This window comes from Phasianus colchicus, chromosome 3 (assembly GCF_987193195.1).
Source record: "Phasianus colchicus chromosome 3, bPhaCol1.hap1.1, whole genome shotgun sequence".
Classification (NCBI taxonomy): domain Eukaryota; kingdom Metazoa; phylum Chordata; class Aves; order Galliformes; family Phasianidae; genus Phasianus; species Phasianus colchicus.
The window spans coordinates 46302169-46322077 of NC_143438.1; the positions used below are offsets into that span (position 1 = coordinate 46302169).

The following is a 19909-nucleotide window of genomic DNA, read 5'->3' on the forward strand; positions in this document are numbered from 1 at the left end:
AATCACCTCTTCTGGCCAGCTGGCTGTTCTGTGTTCAGTGCACCCCACAATGCATTTTGCCCTCTTGGCTACCAGGCACGCTGCTGGCTCATGCTGAGCTGCTGGCACCAGCACCCCCAGATCCTTTCCTGCTGAGCTGCTTCCAGTTGTTCATCTCCCACTCTGTGCCCGTCTCCAGCATTACTCCATTGCAGGTGCAGTACCCAACACTTACCTTACCTTTGTTAAACCTGTTTAGCTGCTGGGCAGCATTTTGCCCTCTCTCAAATTTGTTAACACAGATGCATTGCTGATGGGTCACTGTTCACTCAGACTCAGGACCAGTATTCCACTGGGCTCCATGACTCATCCTCTCTATTGAATGCATACTCCATTGTTGTGTCTGAATCCTGTTCTCCTGACCATCAAGCTGCTCTTTTACCATACCCTAAGAGACTGTTTTTCTGTAGGAATCTTCAGCATTCACAATGTATGTCCAATTTTCCTTTGCCCATCCCTGTCATCTTACCCCCAAAAGTGGATTAAACTACTCTGTTTTTTTAATCTCACTTACTGAAAGTAAGGTTAGTATTGCTTTTCCTTAACCAAATTGTGAGCATTTATATAAAGCCAAAGCACAATTCAGTGTAAACAGCTCTGTCACTCATGTTACCACTCCTGTGTGGAAAGTAAAATGGAAACACCCACAGGAAATGTGTTATTAGTTTATTCAGATAAAGAAGTTACATTGTCACTACGCTGACACCTACACAGGTCAAGCTGGACAGGGCTCTGAGCAACTGGATCTATCTGTAGATGTTCCTGTTCATTGCAAGGAAGTTGGACTTTAAAGGATTTTTGAAGGTCCTTTCCAACTCAAATGATTTTATGACTCTATTCTATGATTCTGAACTATCTGAAGATAAATGGTTGTAATTTAGTAATAGAGAATTTACATAGACAAAAAGTTACCTCCAGTAACGCCCAGTGCTACAGAGCACCTGAACTGGAGCTGGCTTCCACTTAATCTGCTCAGTGAGGACTGAATCAGTTGAGTATCAACTCACTGATTACATGCATCAATGTATTCGTACTGAAATGGTGCAGCAGCATTATTTATCCCATCACGCCATTGAGATCTTCTTCCATGTATTTAATGCTGAACTTATGTATAGGTCTGGGTGTTTTTAGGGCAAAGAAAAGTCAGGAAGAGTAGACAGGCAGAGTGAAAGGCCTGCTATAACCTTGTGGGTTACAAAAACTTTGGCTGATGCTCTACGCAGTCCATTTGTATTGTCAAGTACATCAATCATTTTGGCAATTACAGCTAATGGATATTGGGACAACAGTAGCAGAAGCTGGTTCTCTACACAAATTCTATCATCCTATATCCTTGTCTGGCCAGAAATGAAGTTATAGAGATCTGATTCTAATTTCTCCAACAAAGTACACAGGTTGCTCCAAAATTAATGCTCCCTACCATGGAAATTACAACAAATACAAATAGCACAATAATACTATTTGATGGAGTAAATTCTCTGCTACAAAACACTATTTGTCAACACAGTCACTGCTTTTAGCTATGTGTTTTCACCAGTGAAAAATAAAAGATGAAAAAAATAACAGCAGCCTGCATGCCACAGTTGTAGAAATCTGCACCAGTAGAGGTGACACATTGCCACTGTTGCCATTGCTGAAACACATTACTCGCTGCCTCACTGTGCTCGCATCCACTGTTTGGTCTCCATAACGTAACATTCAGCAACATCAATGAATTCCTCATGGAGGAATTGAGCAGCACACCTTTGCTTCATGCGCACTTCTGTGTCATGTGTTATTTTGTCAGACTGCTCCTCTGCTGTTGTCTGTTCCACAGCAACAAATACAATGCAATATTGGTGGGAAGGTACAATCAATACTGCCATACTACCAACATCCACATCTACTGCTTTGGGCCAGCAGAATAAAACAGGAGGCATTACTTTCAGAGCACCCATTGTAGACTCAGAACCAGTTTTTTTTATTACAGGAAATATGCCAAAACAAACAAAAATGCCAGTGATGGGAGAAAAAAGAATGCTACCAGCTGCATTAAGAAAAAATTGCTCAAAGAGGAGCAGTGTTATTTAAATATCATGGTGCCAAGAAAATCAATTTCTATAACTGCTTGAGGACTGAGATTTTCTCCCACCTAATGTAGTTACTGAAAGGTTAATTTCACTTGAGTCTAATGGTTGAATCTTTTTCTAAAACCTGTGAGAATAAGACAGACCTAGATTAAATCAATTAAGAATTATAGAATCATAGAGTGGCCTATGTTGGAAAGGACCTCAAAGATCACCTCATTCCAACCTCATGCCACAGGCAGGGTTGTCCCCACACCAGCTGCCCAGGGCCCCATCCAACCTGGCCTTGAGTGTCTCCAGAGCACCACAGCTTCTCTGGGCAGCTGTACCAGCACCTCATCACTCTGAGCAAAGAATTTCCAATGGAATTTGCTCATGGGCTTGGGGAAGATGGAGTAGGTGGTAATACTTGAGGACCAGGAAAGCTATTTCTTGTAAGTCTTGAAAAATAAACTTTTATCTAATGTCAAACTTCATGCTGTAACTATGGAATAATTATATTTTGTACTTCTTTAAGCAATGGAGAAGGTGAGGGTTTACAAGAAAATCCTTGTGGTTATTCTTAAAGGAGTCATCATTTGGAAGTGACTCCCTTAGAAGCTTCCAGATATGCGCAAGTAAAATAAGGATATAGTGCTGCAGTACTGGAGAGTTCTAGGCAGTAAAGAATTATCAAATAGGTGAGTTTTATACAACTTTTTTTAGAACTGTTATATAGGGCGACACAATCCTAATTCAAGACTTTTAGAGAAGTTAGTCAAGGTGACACTTCAAAAATACTAAACCAAAACACCGTACCACTGAAGCAACACATATTCATAAATGCAATAGAGCATATCTCTCCTCTTAGCATGTATTGTAGAAAAATAGCTTGATGGGCTCTTAGTGTTCATTACAGTCATGGAATACTAGTGTTACTGTCTCTAAAAAAAGAGAAACTTGTGATGGACTAGCATTCATCCACCACCTGAAATAGGCATTTTTCATTTTTACAGGCTAATATTTCTAAATTGTGACAAGCGATAAGAGCAGAAAAGGCCATCCCTATAATACTGCTAACTTCAAAGCCATCTTTCCAGTGTATTAGTACTGAAATATTTTTCTAATCTTATATTTTGATACTGACAGCAGTCTTATTATTTTATTATATTTTTAACATATATTTGGAAGATACTTGGAGAAAGAATGGCTACAAAAAATGCCAGTTGGTGTCTCAGTGAGCTAGTCTTAAACTCAAATGTCAAGTGGTGCCTAAGTTACACAGGGTATGTGTACAATCAATGAAAATTATATAAAGGGATATTATATAATTTAATAATATTAAGAACTTATAATAATGAAATAAACAAGAGAGTTAGGCACAGCAAGACAAAGAGAATAAACAGGAGGCTTACCTGTGTTGTAAGCTCACTCAGGAAACTCCAGTGGAGTGGATCTTCCAAAGAGAGAGAGACCCTTCCCCACTGGTAGTCAGCTCTTAAATGGGTCTAGGAGAGGTGGAGCCAGGCTCCACCCCTTCCTGCAGCACAGGTGAATTGCTTTCACCTGTGCTCCCAGGGCTGACTCATTGCTCGCCTCAGGTGACTAATCAGAGGTTCAGGACGTGACTCAGCAGTTCCCATACACTATGCTCATTTGCATTCGTCCTTATACAAACAGTCATTAAACAATTCAAATGTGTGTAAGTAAACTCAAAATATTTCTATACAACACCAGTAATTTTTCACCCCTGTACTGATGTAAAGTGTCCATTGCTGGGAATACAAAGTGATCCAATTCTAGCTGTACATCCTTGACTAATATCAGTCATGAAAACTGTGCTCGGTCAAAGCAGGTCTGTGTCCTCAGCAACAATGGCAAGTTACATATCAATCAGCAGAGCAAGCATGATTGTTGGCACCAACAATTAAATCTCTCATATTCCTGGCTTAAGAAATGCTTTGCTGCTGGAGAGAAAAATAATAATCTCTTGTGACAACAGTTATGTCAAAGACTTTCTAAAATGGAAGTCTCATCCTCTGCATCTATTTCTCCTTCAGAAGAGGAAAAATTAGAAAGAAAGAAAAAAAAAAAAACAAAAAACAAACAAACAAAAAAAAACAGCACAATTTCATTATTGATTCTTTTGAGAAAACAGTGATAAAGTCGTAATAGAAGTCATAACGTACAAAAACCAATATCTCTACCATCTCAATGACTGAGATTTCATAGGCATACACATCCATGCAAGGTGACAGGGAAATTTTTCTCATGGCTACTTGTCAGCCAATACATGTGGCCTGTTCAGAGCTTGTCATGATGGCAAGTGGGTCTAGGATCGTTCCACATTATAAATACCCATCTATTGGGCCTCGGTCTCCATGGATCTCACCAAGCACTAATCTTTGAGTGAGTTGAGCAGAAGCTGCCGAAAGAGATGCTCAAACTGAAATAATGCAAACGCCTCCTCCACTGTTCTTACCCTTCCCTTCCCTTCTTCTTTTTCCAATAGTGGATGCAAGATGTCTATATCAACAGCTACTTCCTACAAATCCCTACAGCATTTATAGTTGGTCATATTCTATTGCTATGCTACTGATAAGCAGAAGTTCATAAATGAAGAGTGTGTTACTATTATTGTCACTAGAGTTAATCATAAAACAAATGTCAGCCTGAAGTCAGCATATCCCATTACAAACACAAAGGTATAAATGATTAATTTCATAGCCAGTGGAGAACAAGTTTAATTATTACTTAAATACATTTAATAGGAAATTCTTTTAGACTAAGCTCAGTCATTTAGTGTGTAGAGACACACAGCTCATTCTCAGATTTATATCTTCATATGTAAAATCTATGGGTGTTGAACTAATGATCTTTGATGTCCCTTCCAACCTGAACCATTCTATGATTCTATATAGGTGGCTGCAACAGTGAAAATAATATCCCCAGCTCAAACACAATAAAGGTTAGCACCTTTCCCCAGAAAGATGTAGCAGCTCTCAACAAGGCTAGAAACTATCAGGACTGATGAGATAGGGCACTCTTCAGCAGTAAGAGAGACACCAGTGTCATAAGTGGGAACAAACACACCGGGTGTATCTAAGTCTATTTTTGCTTCAGTTGCAAAGAGATGTCTGTCCTGTCAGTCAAGGGTAAACTTCTACATGCCCACATTCTATGTTATACTATTGAATAATATGGTTTGTCAGCAATGTTGCTTTTGAAGATGCCAAGATTACCGGAACAGTAAAGGCAATGTCTTTACCACTCCTTTATCTTTACTGTTTTGAATCTTGTCTGAAATACAGTTCTCTGATACCCAGTAGATCAGATTTAGCAGAACCTTTCTCTAGCCCTAAAATTCATTTCAGAGGCAATTGTCTGCTCTCAGTTATTCTCAGAAGACTGCTTCTGAAGTAATTTTTCTTTTCTAGATTTTGTACTTGGTGGCCTTCTCTGTCTTCATTGCTTTGCATCACTGTTAAAAGCTCAACACTGAAAGAGAAATGGGAATTTTCCTGGTTAATTACCATCTTCACCAGACATTAAACCAAAAGGAAAGAACAAGAACTTAATAAAATTTGTGCACCAACTCAGTGGGTTCAACTGCTACGGTGGATGTGGCATTTGTAACAGAAGTGGTAGAGTTTGTGAACACACCTCTAAAAAGCCATGCTGGGCAGAGAAAGTTACTTGTGTTTGTAAACAGTAAACACAGGATATCATAGAACGGATATATTTGCCTTACAAGCCATACAATATGTTTTCAATGGCCTCATTTTAGGCAGGCAGAAGTGTCCTGTGACAAATACTAGCTGGGTGTAAAAAATTTCATTTCGATTTTATGTTATTTTCTGTCTCATTGTCCCCCAGCAAGTACTAACAAGTGAGAGTTGGGAATCACAGCTTCAAAGATGCAGGGGGAAACTATCTAAAGACGTGGAAATTTGTGATGTGCTATTAAAGAATGCATATTCCTTCTCACAGTAGCAAATGTGAAAAGTGATAGGTGTAGGAGAAAATGTAACATCTGCCTAAATCACAAGAAAAAGCAGGAGTATTTGTCTCTTATAAGGGATAATTAGTCTATGGTGACTCTGAGGTCACACTAGCTCAAAGAGATCTGAAAGATATAACCCAAATAAGGGCTATAAAATATAGCAGATGCATAGCAGATACATTCAGTTGTGTTGAAAGCAGGAAGTCATTTGAAACTAAAGATTAATTAAGTGATTTCACTACAAGGACCAAATTTGTGAACAAAACATGTAGGGGACATTATTTGTGTTATTAATGAAAAACAGTTGAAGTATGATTTAAAGCAAACAAAAAAAAAAGGAAGGAAAAAGGAATTCTACTGTGGAAAATCTTGTTTAGGCAGCTAGAAATCTTGTTTAGAAATCTAGAAGGTCCTCCCATTTCCAGATGCAATCCTTTGGTTTTCTGTTAAACTTTATAAAAAATGTATACATTCCACTGATATTAGAAGCTACAATTAGGTCTTGTAAAGACTGCTTGCCCTTTAAAACCATACATCTCCAAACGCTTCATGAAACAACTTGTGTAGTGCTTCTTTGAAGTATGATCTTGCCTTAGAATTTTGCTTCAGAAGACTTGTATTTTTTTAAAGGGATTTTTCTACCCAATACTTGGCAGTAACTCAAAGCAAATGTCAGAAGAGCCTCATAATTACAGCACAGATTTCAAACAAAAACAAAGCCAAGCATGGTTTGAAGGCCATAGTTATTTGAAGGTCTAAACTGTTGAAGCTGATTTAACTGTGTGAAGGTAACTCATAAAGCCTGTATTCTTATGTTTTTATTCGAGCTGATAAGTTTTTTTCCATAGGAACTAGCACAAATACACCATCCTGGAATCTCCTAACCGTGCCACTAGGTTTAAGTAAATATATTGACATGATGTTTACTGATTTATTTCACAGGACCTTGGAGTTCAGTAAAAACAGAGGAAGTAATAAAGATTTAGGCTCCTTGATATTATAGTATATGATTTATTTTTCCACAGTGTTTTGACATCCTATATGTGGGCCACGACTATTTTTGCAAGATACAATACAAATACAGAAAAGAAATGTGGATTTTTCTGTCAAAGAGGAATAAAAGAGATTACTGAATAAAAGCACACGGATGGATACAAAGGGATACTGTTGGTGAAAGATCCCAGAATATGTGGCTTATTTACTGCCAAGAATTTTGAAAGGAGAATTTTTAAGAAGAGCTTGAGGAATACTTTTCTGCATGTTTATAGAGAATTCCCAAGACAAATGAAAAACTGTACCTCAATGGGCTGCCCAGGAGAACACTGGGAGAAAATATATGGTCTGAGAACATGGGATTCTCTTAGCCAGAAAGACGGGAGAGCAAAAGACAGAAGAGAAGTAAGAGTGGGAGGACAAAACATCAAAGACCTGCATTGCAGAGATTGCAGTGGGAGAGGATACAAAGGCAATGCAAAGACCTTAAAGTGAAGGCAAAACCAGTCCTCTCTGCAAAGTAAAGAAGAATTAAATATGAAGAAACCAACGATAACATAAATTTAAAAACCAGGCCAGCTAAGAGGGATTAAGATACATACTTTGGCAGGCAGAAGTAGTGATGGTACATGATGACAGAAGCCAAAAGCAACTATGCAAGAGACTAAAGCTTAATGAGGTGGAATGGAGCCAGACAACAGAGAATTTTATTTGATGAAGACCCTAACTGGGAAATCAGCCTTGTGAAGAGTTTTGTGCTAAACTTTTAAATTGAGCAGAGGTGAGGATGAGGAAAAAGACAGCCAAAGTTGGCCATCAACAAGGAGGTCACTGAAGTCACAGCATGTGGGGACTTAAGAAAAGGAGAAAGACATTCAATGGAGAACTGTAAGACTGGATAAGAGACAGTGACCAAAAGGGCCATGGTATAATGGATAAAAAGAGAAGAGTTAGGAGAAGTCAAATGTTATCAAAGTTAGACAAATTGAAAATGCTTTAAAATAAGACAGGAAAGGGAAATCTCTCACATCCTCACTCTGATTTGATTTGAACAAGTGATATTAAGAGGGGGAAATGGCATCTTGCATGGGGCATGTATCAGGAGAAGTTGTATGATAGTGAGTATCCAAGGTCCACATCTATTATTTATTAAAGGGAGCTCCTGTGAACAACAGATTGCATATTTCAGGATAAGCAAAGTAATTGGCTGAGCAGAATTCATGATTTACATTGCTCATACACAACAAGAAAGCAAAAAGTTTTAATAGTAAAGAACTACATGAGAATACAGCCTGCAAGGCCTAAGGCTTTTGTGACCTATGTAGGCTGAGTTGATCTCGTAATTATCAGAGCAAAACATGTAAACATATATAATAATGCTAACAACAGTTAATATAGTATGTTAACAGAATAATAGCATACTGATCTAAAGACCCAACAAGTTTTCCTGACTTGGAAGATGCATGAAAATATTTAAATACTGTGAACAAAATGTGACTGAACAAAATAAATTTTTTACAAAAGTATAGTGGAATTAACTTTTCAAGCTATATGCTTCCTTTTAAAATCATTTTTAAACACACAGCTGCATCTGAATTTTTAAAGCTAGTGGTCTAATAAAGGCTGTTTCAGGTTCTTCTGAAGAAAAAAAAAAGATGATATCTTAGCAAATGATTATCTTGGAGAATGGACAAACATTTGGTGAACTTCAACAACAGCAACAATAAAAATGCTACTTTTCTCTAAATTGGGCGTTTGAGAGTGTTATAAGGTAGCTATGTGGATTGTATGCAGTATATCACCTTAAAAATATTTTCCTCTCCTAAGTGCCAAAGAGTATGGCAGGATATGAGGTACTACGTAGGATAACTAACACTGAAACACTGTATGGATATCCTGTAACTAAATAGAGAACTTTCTGCAACTAAAACTAATGAAGTCTACAGAAGCTATATCAATGTAAGAGGTGAAGTTTATAGCTATCATCACTTTACTCTTGTTTCTGCCAAGTTTCAGGCTGTTTAAGAGACTTCTCTGAAATCTGGACTTTTATTATTAAAGCACCAATCGTGTAGGCTAAGGTGCTTCTAAAGCATGCTAGTACTCATCCCATAGGCATCAATGGGAGACAGTAACAGAATGCCTAGCTGAAACAGCTGCCATATTCCCCCATATTTAAAGTAAGAATTATCCCAGCACTTAGATTTGCTTAAATATGGCTAACAGTATTTACTTTAAGGAGAGATGATACTTAGGACAGAAAAGCCTATGGTAGTTGATACTACTACAGTTCTCCTTTATTCTCCTTATCCCTTCCTCCCTCATGTTACATAAAAATACTGAAACTGAGAAAGTGCTGTCATAGTGTGTAGAGGAAATGCTAAGTCACAGCCAGAACCAGTGATTGAGGACGTGGTGAGAAGGGCAGGGCCAAACCAGGGGTACTCAGGTGCAAGCAATGACCCTGAGTAACTGGAAGGGGTGGAGCCAGGATCCACCCATTCCCAGACCTCATTTAAGGGATGGCAGTGGAGGTAAAGGTATCACTTTCTGGAGATCTTTGCTTACCTGTGGCCTTCCAAGGGTAAGCAGCTCTCTTTCTTTATTTCTGCATCTGTGGCTGCTGCACTTGGGCTCATTCTCATTTGCTGCCTCCAAAGATTTTGCCATCCTGCTATTGTTGCAGTACTTTTCATCCCATTATAGTATTACATTGTCATTCCTGGCCTGTCTATGTATTTGTCAGTGTTGTAGTAAGATGGTTGATATCTTCATTGTGTAAATCCTCTGTGGTTTTCTGGAAAGAGGTTCTTATTTTCAGAATGTATTTCTTTTCCAAGACCATCTCTCTACATTCATATCAAAGCAAGACAGGAAGAGAAACAAATCTGCAGAAGCCAAAGAGCAGAGAATGATTCTTAGCCATCCATTTCAAATTCATTGAGTAAAAAATCATGATTGAACAATAAATACAGATTAGTTTAGTTGCTAATATATAAAATAATCAGACTGTAAGTTCACAAATTATGCTGCAGATGTACAATAAACTATTAATGTAACCCTACCTTATTTTGTAATCCCAGCACATATCAAGCAGAACACAGGCTGTAGTTATACCACTATCAGCTTTGGCAGAGAAGTCAGTGGGTATTTAAATCCAAAATATGCATTAGGCAAAGCAGAATGAGTAATGCTTGGGATGACCATAAGGCATGACTATTATTAAGTCTCTTTGAACTCACAGAGACTGAGCAATGTTCACTTACTCTACATAATTTGGCAGCCACAGCTGCTGGAAGTATTTGTATGGCTTCTGTGTCTCTGACGGATGGTACCCAGACAACATAAACAGATCAAACCAAGCATATGTAGTGCCTACTTATTTTCAGGGGGCTAATAATTCACATAACTTATAGAATTAATTATAATAATATAGTTGTGTTTCCCATAATACATGCAATTTGCATAGCATTGAAGCACACAACCTGATTTTGACTGCAAAGTCTACATCAATATGACGTGCATCAGTTTACAAAATGTACACATTTGTACTGGGGACACAAACACTTGAACCTTAATCAAGCAGAATGGTAAGAAAAACATTTTTGGGCATAAAATCTGATAATCCTATAACTGCAGAAGGAACACTGTCCTTAGACAAAGTCAATCTAGGAGATGTAGTACACCACAGCAAATCATTATTCTAGTGCTTGGCAGATATATCCTATGGATATCTTCCAATTTCCCCCTTTTACACAAGCACTTCAGAATTGGAAAATTCGAATGTTTCCTTGGAGTACTATAACTTCCTGCTGTGGCAGATCTATTATGAATTGATTTTTCTGATTTTTTTTTTTTTTGCCATGTCTATTGTATTGTACCTTTTTTATGCTGTAGCAATTTTATCTCTATTTTTGGTACTTTTGTTCACCTGGTGCTACTGAAGTTATGTTATCTTAACAGTATTTTCTGCTTGTCATCTCTTTGATGTATTCATCTTTGCAGTCTTCAAAAATTTAGAAAACTGGAACCAGGCAATTTGTTGAAGACTGCACATAAGCATGCACAAAAAAATAATGATCATAGCTCAAATCTATTAACCCTTCCTGGAACTTTTCCTTCCAGATATGTTTTTGAATTTAAAGTCAGAATTATTAATTTGGATATGTTCAGGAGATAATTCAAAATATTTATACAGGGGAATGACTTCTGTGGACAAAATCACAGACTCATAGAATGGTTTGGGTTAGAGGGGACCTTTAAGATCATCTAGTTCCAACCCCCTGCTATAGGTGGGGGCACCACCCACTAGACCAGGTGGCTCAAAACCCTGTTCCAGCCTGGTCTTGAATACTTCCAGGGAGGGAGCATCCACAACCTCACTGGGCAACTTGTTCCAGTGTCTCACCACCCTCACAGTAAAGAATTTCTTCTTAATATCTAGTCTAAATCTACCCTGCTCCAGTTTAATAAATAAAGTCTTCCCTCTTTACCCAAAAAAATGTACTTAATGCTTTTATTTTACCCAGAAGTAGTAAAAGAAGTTCCTAAAATCTATATAGATATGATATAGGAAGGTGTATCTTAATAAATGGTCATACTTGCATACTTCTATATATTTTTCTCAATTAAAAAACTTACATTATTCCCTAAATACAAAGTGATGTGTTCAAAAATGCAGGTTAGTGGATAAGTTAGTTTTCTCAACATTCTGCATTACAAATTTTGGGTTCACATCTCATTCCCTTATGAGAGGCAGCACTCTCACTTACTGTAAATACAATGCATTTTAGCAAATTGCTGGACAGTGATTTTTTCCTGTATCGCCTGTTTTCCTAACAGGCAAATGGTAGTCTCATATTTGTCTGCATCTCAGCTAACACACATACGTACAAGAAAAAAAAAACACACCCACTGTATTCCTCAACTGGGCTGTGACTGATATCCCATATCTGCATTTATGAATAGAATATTTATTCTTGATATGATTATGTCACATCCATACCCACACTGTCTTTCAGAATAGGCAGGACAAGTCTGATGCTCTAACAGAGCATCCTCCCTCCTTGAAGATTAAGAGTTCCCATATCCTTGGGAAGATCAGAGTTCCACGCTTCAATGTGACACTGATTAAAACTGCTTTTCGCTCTGCCAGCCCTTCATGCGACTGGTTCCTCATTGCACCTAAAGGCTAACCCACGTGGAAGAAGAGAATCCTATAGATCCTGTAGATCAAACAATAGAAGAGTGTAATTTTTAAATATTCAGGTTTATAACTTTGGTAATGGTCCATGTTGTGAGGAAAATCTGAGTAACTGAGCAGTTAAAAGTACATAATGAAAATGCACAGAGCATCGTAGTGAAGACTATCTTATTTCTGCCATTTTAACCTTGGAGTGATCAATTTCAAAACATAATTTTTCTTCTCATGTAGGGTTTTGGCAGTTGAAGTATTTCTTAGACTGGCAAGCTACACAGAACAATTACAATCATCTAATTTGACTTGCCGTAGAAAACAGGACACAATGTTACTTGCTAATTTTGCTCTGAGCCAATTAACTAGTGTGACCAAGTATATCTTTCAAAGACATTCATGTTTCACCTGAGGATTTCAAGAAATGGAGAATCCATTAGTTTCCTTGCTAGTTTGCTCTAGCAGTTAATCACTCCCTCTGTTTAAAATATACATGCATCACCACCTATCTGAACTGATTCATGGTTTGAACTTCCAGTTATAGGCAATTCAGGTTTTTCATCTTTGGACTAAATATCCCTTTATTCAACTGGTATTTTCTCCCCATCAAGTTAAGTAAATGTCTTTGCTACTGTAATCAAGTCATCCTAATGTGTTCTCATTGAGGAAGGGAAATAGCTTGTGCTTTTATAGTGTCTCACTGTGTGACACTTCCTGCAGCCCCTAAAATAATCCTGACGCTGTATTTTTCTCCCTTTTTTTTCTCCTTGCATACTTTCCCAACAAAGGAATGTGTGCTGTACTCCAACAGCAAATGAGAAACCAAACTATTTGAATCACAAGCCCTAATTGCACGAGTAGAAGAGGATGCAGGTGGTAAGGTGTGTGCTCCACCATGGGACCTGCCACTGCTTCAAAACCAGGATCCTTAATGGAAGCACTGGGCCTTTCTCCACAGGCGCTGACTCTGGGAACAGCTCTCATCAGTCTAAACTGGGAGGGGAGCCAACTAATCCCACTGCCTCTACTAGATGCACGCAGACCAGCAGCAGATTTGTGCTCCTCTTTTGACTTCCTCATATCCTTAGCTGCTTCCCTTTTTTTTTTTTTTTTTTCCTGCTCTGCTTGAAAAACATCTGGGGCTGTCATCTTCTGCAGCACTCCTGTAACTCTGAAACAAAAAAATGTCAGCCAAAAGCAGAATCATATTTTGCTGGTGCTAATTAGTTACATTTCAGAGTAGAGAGGCAATGTGTCTTGTCCTTCTCTGATGGAAAGACTGTAAGACAGAGTAAGCACCAGAAGTTGTGTCCATTTCTGTGTATGCTGTTACGTTATGTATGTCTTTGTTTAGAAGTTAAGTAGATGGAAACTAGTTTGGATGACTGACAACGTAAAACAATGCCATACTTAATACAATCAAAGTGACTGTCAGTCTGGGGAAGAGAAGTGGGTACAGGAGATATTCTTTGATATTCCTCCTTCTACATTTGTCATGACATATCATGAAGGTTTTGTGTTTGTCATGGATCTGAAAAGAATTGTTTTTTTCAACTACTCAGAATAACTTTTTTAGCTTTCTAGGCTGGTTTATTCCCTCCAAATAAATCAAACACTCCTCCCTTTCTTCCCCTTATCTTTCTTATTCTTAAGCAGGTTACACTCACTGATATTTAACAGTTCTGACAGAGCTCTGAGGTTTTTTGCCTCTAACCCAAATCCAGCTCAGTCCAAATAGTGTGGTGATGTTTTCTTGGGGTGCTGTTTTTTTCCACTGATCTTTTATGACTTTGCTACTGGATGAGATCAGTTCTGAGTTCTGCTTTTGTTATCATAACATTGTTTCCATTGTTTCAACAAATATTCCTATTCAATTCGAGATCAAAATTGAATGTGTTAACAGGCTAAAAACATTCTCCATAGAGAAAAGGATTGAAATGTGCAAAATAGATTATTCAGCAAAAGTGTCCTTCACTATACAATTTTCAGTTATTTAAAAGCTAGTAGCTACCAACAAGTTTGTAGAAAACCCCATTAACACTGAACAGAATCTCGTGCTTAGAATTGCACAACTTGTTCACTATACAAAGCTCTCCACCTCTATGTCCTTCAGCATGCAATTCCCAATATACATTCAATTGTTTAGAAAAACACCCACAAATTAACTGCTACATAAAAAAAAAAATCTTACGAATCCAGAATTTAAACCCCTCTCTGCCATGGTGTTGATTTTATATTGTTTGTATTATGGAAGAGACATGAGGAGGAAAGCCTAAGAAATCATTTCTCTTATGTAGCAGTGTAGATAGGGTGAAGGCTGCTATTAGGAAGTTTGCCTTTGTGTTTTGTTAAATATCACAGTAATTCGGTAACCCCTCTGCCCATTCTCACACTAGATCATTTAAAAAATAAAATAAAACTGCCTACCCTTCTTAAGCAAACAAACTGGACACCAAGTAAATAGTTCACAAAACAGCAGTTTCTTCTGTTAACTGCCTCGAACATAAAATATGACCGAAATGGAAGACATTGTACTGGTGTTATGGGACCAGTTGGTATATGTGCTCTGTAAATCAAATAGATACCTCATCTGTGAGTCAGAAAACTGTTCTTTCTGATCGGTCAGTCAGTCATAAGCTTTTATGTGCTTGCGGATCAGTTGTTTCTTAGGAATGTGTCTGTAACAACATTAGAACAATCTGCAATATAAATGGGAGCTGCTCCTGTGCTTATTTCCTACCTAGTAAGTATTAACTAATTCACCTAAATGTTTTCTATTGCTTTCATAAAGCATTATTATACACCCAAAGGTCAAAAAATACCCAAGATAAAGCTGAAAGTGTAAGTGTAGGCAATTCTTCATTTGATACCGTATTTGACATGGATGAAGAATCCACATGCTTGCAGCGCACTTACTTTCTTCTTTGGGACATCTCACTTGTTTTCAGTTTCCTTTTTCTGTTGGTTTCTGTGAATGACAGTAAACACTGCTGCTCCCCTGAGTCACTATCTAGCACCAGTACCACATTGCAGGGGTCAAAAATGCATAAGGCAGGAATATGATGATACAAGATGCAAGAAATTGAAGTTTTCATTATATACCTCTGGCACTTGGCATTGGAAAGTGGCATTCATCTTTCTCCTCTGCATGGTTTGCATCAGACAAGGATGTCATACAGACTCAGGAATTTTAGAAAACTGATAGGAAAGGGAAAATGAGAGAGTAGTAGTGATATAGGGAAGAAATAGTGAAAAAAAATGAGTAAAGAAATGGCATGCAAAACCCATCAACGTCAAGAAGTATATATTGAAAAAGGACAAGGGGGAGACAAAACAGAGTCAGACAGTGTCAGTAATAAGGTGTGCAGTATTATTATTATCCTGTCACTAGACAGGACTTGTGTGCCTTCTGGCATAGGTGCAAACACACTCCACAAGGAGCATCTGCTCAGTGACTGTCCTCCTCAGTTCCAGGACATCCACTTGTACTCTATAGAGACACTGACAGTCCTTGTTGACTTGTGGGCTTGGTGATTCCCTTTCACAAATACTGGACATTTTGTATTTTCATTATCTCCTGCCAGCTCTGCACAATGAAATATCCAACCCCATGTGATATCCAAATATCATATGGAAATCTATGTCCTTGTATGACTACAATTTCTGCAAGACTAAGGTGGAATTTGAATAATGGCAATGTATTCATAACAGGCTATAATATTATGATGTTCATATCATTGTAACTCATACAGACTTTATAAACAACACAAATGCACAAGAACACCCTGACTTTAAAATACTATGTTATAACTAGTCACCACTTTAAACACTTAGAAGCAAATCTTCAGCATTTCTTGCCTGCTATCTCCCAGTGGCTGAATGTGGCACTTGTCATTCTACACTCCTGCTATGCAGGACAGACTTGTTCTAAACCAACAAGTCCATTCTACAAAGATCTCTTTTTCCCTACAGATATTGCCACAATGAAAACAGTCTGGAAACAGCCTGCTAGTTCAACAGTTCTGCAGTACCCAAAGCCTGCTACATCAGATAAAAAACAGCAAGTCTACTTCAAAGCCCTGACTATTAATCTTAGTTGGCTGGGTACAGGGTAATTTCGTAGGAAGAGCGTTTCATTCAGACATAGAATCAGGACAGCTTTGCCTCCTGGTCACACTTTTCCTGCAGAAGGGTATTTTCCAGTAGCCTGAAAAAATGCTTCCATTTGGCAAAGTGACATGATATATACCAGCCCACAGACATGCTGCTGGAGACGTGTTTTCCTGTTCATGCATTTTCTCATTCTTACGTTTTACCTTCTATAACGCACATTTTCAATCCTATTTCTTTTTACTGGATCTGTGATCTTGACCTTTTGTCTTCTATTTCAGAAGCCTAGCACAACATGCTCAGGCTGTGCCATTTTAAAAGTTGTATTTCCACACAAATCATTTCACTGAATGCTGTGCCATCAGGTTAGCATCTCACAAATGGTTTATGAAAGTGCAGAGGTGGAAGATGGGTGTTGTGGTGATTGCTTGTATTTCTTTCTAGTAGGTCACAGGTGTCTAACATTTTGGCTTGCCCGGGCTGCATGAAGCAAAGAGGAATTGTCTTGGGCTACACAGAAAGTAATTTTTCCTATTTATTTCCATGGAAACTACATCAGACATAAAGAGCACAGTAACACTACTGGATAGAGCAAATTCTCATTCTGTGCAAAAATATACTCTACAGTAGGCAATAGCATTTGCATTTGGTACTTCTGAGGAATTAACTTGTAGCACATCCAAATGTCTCGTGTTGCACAATTTTAACACTCAAAAACTAAACGGACGTACTAATGGACTGTTTATGTATTGCATTGTGATTTTCAAATCACTATTTAAAAGTAGGCCATGAAATGTTCATTTTACTCAAGTAGTAGAGTATATGATGTAGGAAAAACTGCAGATTCAATGATTACACACACAAAAAAAATCCCTTTAGTTCTTGAACACTCACAATATTGTTCTGTCCTTTTCCCAGCTCTGTAAATTCTACAACCTACCACAGTGGTTTCCACTTGTGAAATGAAGTAAAGCAAAGTTAGTTTTTTTTATCTGATACAAAATGAACAGTTAATCTTCTAACATGAATAAGTATTGGAAATGTCACCATTTTAACCATATAGTGGTTTCTTACTGTTTACACTGATACAGCAGATGTTGTTTTGATATGCATATTTTTATATGATTTTTTAAAATCCCTAAGAAATAAAAAAGATCTGAATCTTTATTTTTAATTTTATGTAAATGATGAATAAGATTAAACACAACTGTAAACTTCAGAGCTATGTATCTAAGTATCTTTGTTTTAATATTACTGATGATTTTCGCATTGAAATAATCTACACATTGTTTAGCATTATCACTACAGCCCTCAGGACTGTTTGAATGAAGGGAATGAAAGTATTTGTCATGGGCATCTATGCAACTTGTAAAGTAAATATTCATACTAAGTTCCAAGTTTCTACATACACTTGTACTACATATTCTGCTTATGAAAACTCCTGGGGTTTTTTTTTGCTTTATTTGGTGCTGTAACCATACATCTGTATAGTATTTCCTAACTAAATGACTGATCATACCAAGGAAGATCAAAATGATCTTAGTTATGAGTTTACAGTATTCCAATAAGCAGGAAAAAAAAAAAAAAAAAAAACAATAAAGATTTATGATATTTTTTTAAATATAGAATTCTAGAAATATGATAAAAATCCTTTGCTTATTCAAAGTGATACAAGTGTCACGAATGCTTTTGACTCTTCAGAGAAGACCAACAAAAAATGTGTACTGGAACAAAGACTTTTTATTTACTAAGATAGATCTCAGGTCTTGGTTAAAAAAAAAAAAAAAAAAAAAAAAAAAGGTGATTCACGTTGTTGTAGGAATTATTAAGAAGGTCCACATTCTGTACATTTCACAGACACTTACAAATGTAATAAATTAAAATAGAACTTCTGTTTTGCTATATGAGAAATAGCCTGAAGATAACTGAAATAAACCAATGTTGATGCACCTGTGTGTAGATGATGATTTATCTATAGGAGGTGATCCAGGAGAAGATGACTGCGCAGTCTTTAAATGAAGAAAAAGAGAATACTAACATATATTCTCTCAAAAATATTGTTAAAACATGTACTAGGAAAATATAATAATGGATGATACTTAATTGAATAGGATGGTGAATGTAATTGAGGTGCATACAGAGAAAAATTTTCAACACGTTGTTGATGCAAGAGAAAACCCAATATAGTGTGGCTTTCACAGCCCTTGCTCGCACAGATGTGGAACAAGACCAAGTGAAATGTAATTACATAGAAGCAAATTGAGTAAATATATGATTTCCTACTCCATTTATTATGTTCAAAGAGAAATTGGTAATTGTTTTAGTAAGACATGAATTTCATTGTTTTGATTTTTTTTCTTTTTTCAATGGCACTGAAGTATTTTTTCTTGACTGTGACAATTAATAAACACAATAAATGCTTGATTTCTACTCCAGTTAGGAATGGGAAAAAAAAAGAAAAGAAAAAACACCAAAATTCCAGTAAGTGCCTAAAAAATGAAACGGCAGACAAGATCTGAGAAGAATGGCTGGAAACACAAAGCAATTAATAAAAATGGAAGAAAAACAAAAAGGAGAACAGATACTTTTCATTAAACAGCTACAAAGTCATGCAATCTTGAGTTGACAAAAAAAAAAAAAAACCACCCTAAAACCAACTCATCTACAGCCATATAGAAAACACTAAAAAATAAAAACGTAACAGAACACAAAAGACCTGAGGATCACCAGAACAGAGTTCCAAACTCTAACTTTACTTCTAACCAAACAAACAAACAAGTCAAGGCTGTACAATGGTTTAGATGCACTTCTGACTTGCAAGCAGATGCAGGTATGTGCTCTCCTGGATTTTTCACTTGTGATCAGAGAATGCCTCGTGTGTGAAGTAGTGTTTAGTAACTGTCTTTACCATATTGATCATGGAGTGGTTGAATTCACACTTGTCAGTGATAAGAGGAAAACTGCTACCAAATACTCAACCCAGGATATGAGTATGTCTCATATCCTATGATCTCATATCATATGATCTCAGGATGTCCAGGGAACTAGCTAGTGAGGTGCCTGGAAAACTTGTTTTGAAGTGTCTGGGATCCATCACCGCAGGTCATTTTTTGAGTACAACCTCCTGAGAGCACATGAACAGGAAATTCAACAATGTCCAAGTTTAGCAAGCAGGGTAGGAGGCTCCACCCCTGGAGATATTTAAGGGCAGGCAGGAGGGGGCTCTGAGCACCTAATTGAGCTGTGGATGTCCCTGTTCATTGCAGAGGAGTTTGACTAGATGGCCTTTAAAGATCCCTTCTGATTCTAAGGATTCTATGATTCTATTTTCAAATTCCTTTATCAAAATGGAAAGCACGGCTGCCTAATCTTCACTGTTCAGAGCCCTGTGTTTAGCCAATGTAACAAAATGCATACCATTACTTGCTATCACTTGAGACAGCACTGCCCTCCCCATGTCTCAGTCTACACTGTTAATAGCGCACTGTTTGGCTGTTGCTGAGGGATAGGCATATGCCTGGGACT

General features: G+C 37.4%; 1 long non-coding RNA gene across 1 annotated transcript; it reads left to right on the plus strand.

Annotated features, from left to right (window-relative positions):
• The first annotated feature begins 9621 nt into the window (after window positions 1-9621).
• LOC149918555 (uncharacterized) lies at window positions 9622-13373 on the plus strand. The gene is made up of 3 exons (XR_016465566.1): window positions 9622-9664; window positions 13063-13155; window positions 13233-13373. It is a non-coding gene; the product is annotated as an uncharacterized LOC149918555 (long non-coding RNA).
• The last annotated feature ends 6536 nt before the right edge of the window (window positions 13374-19909 follow it).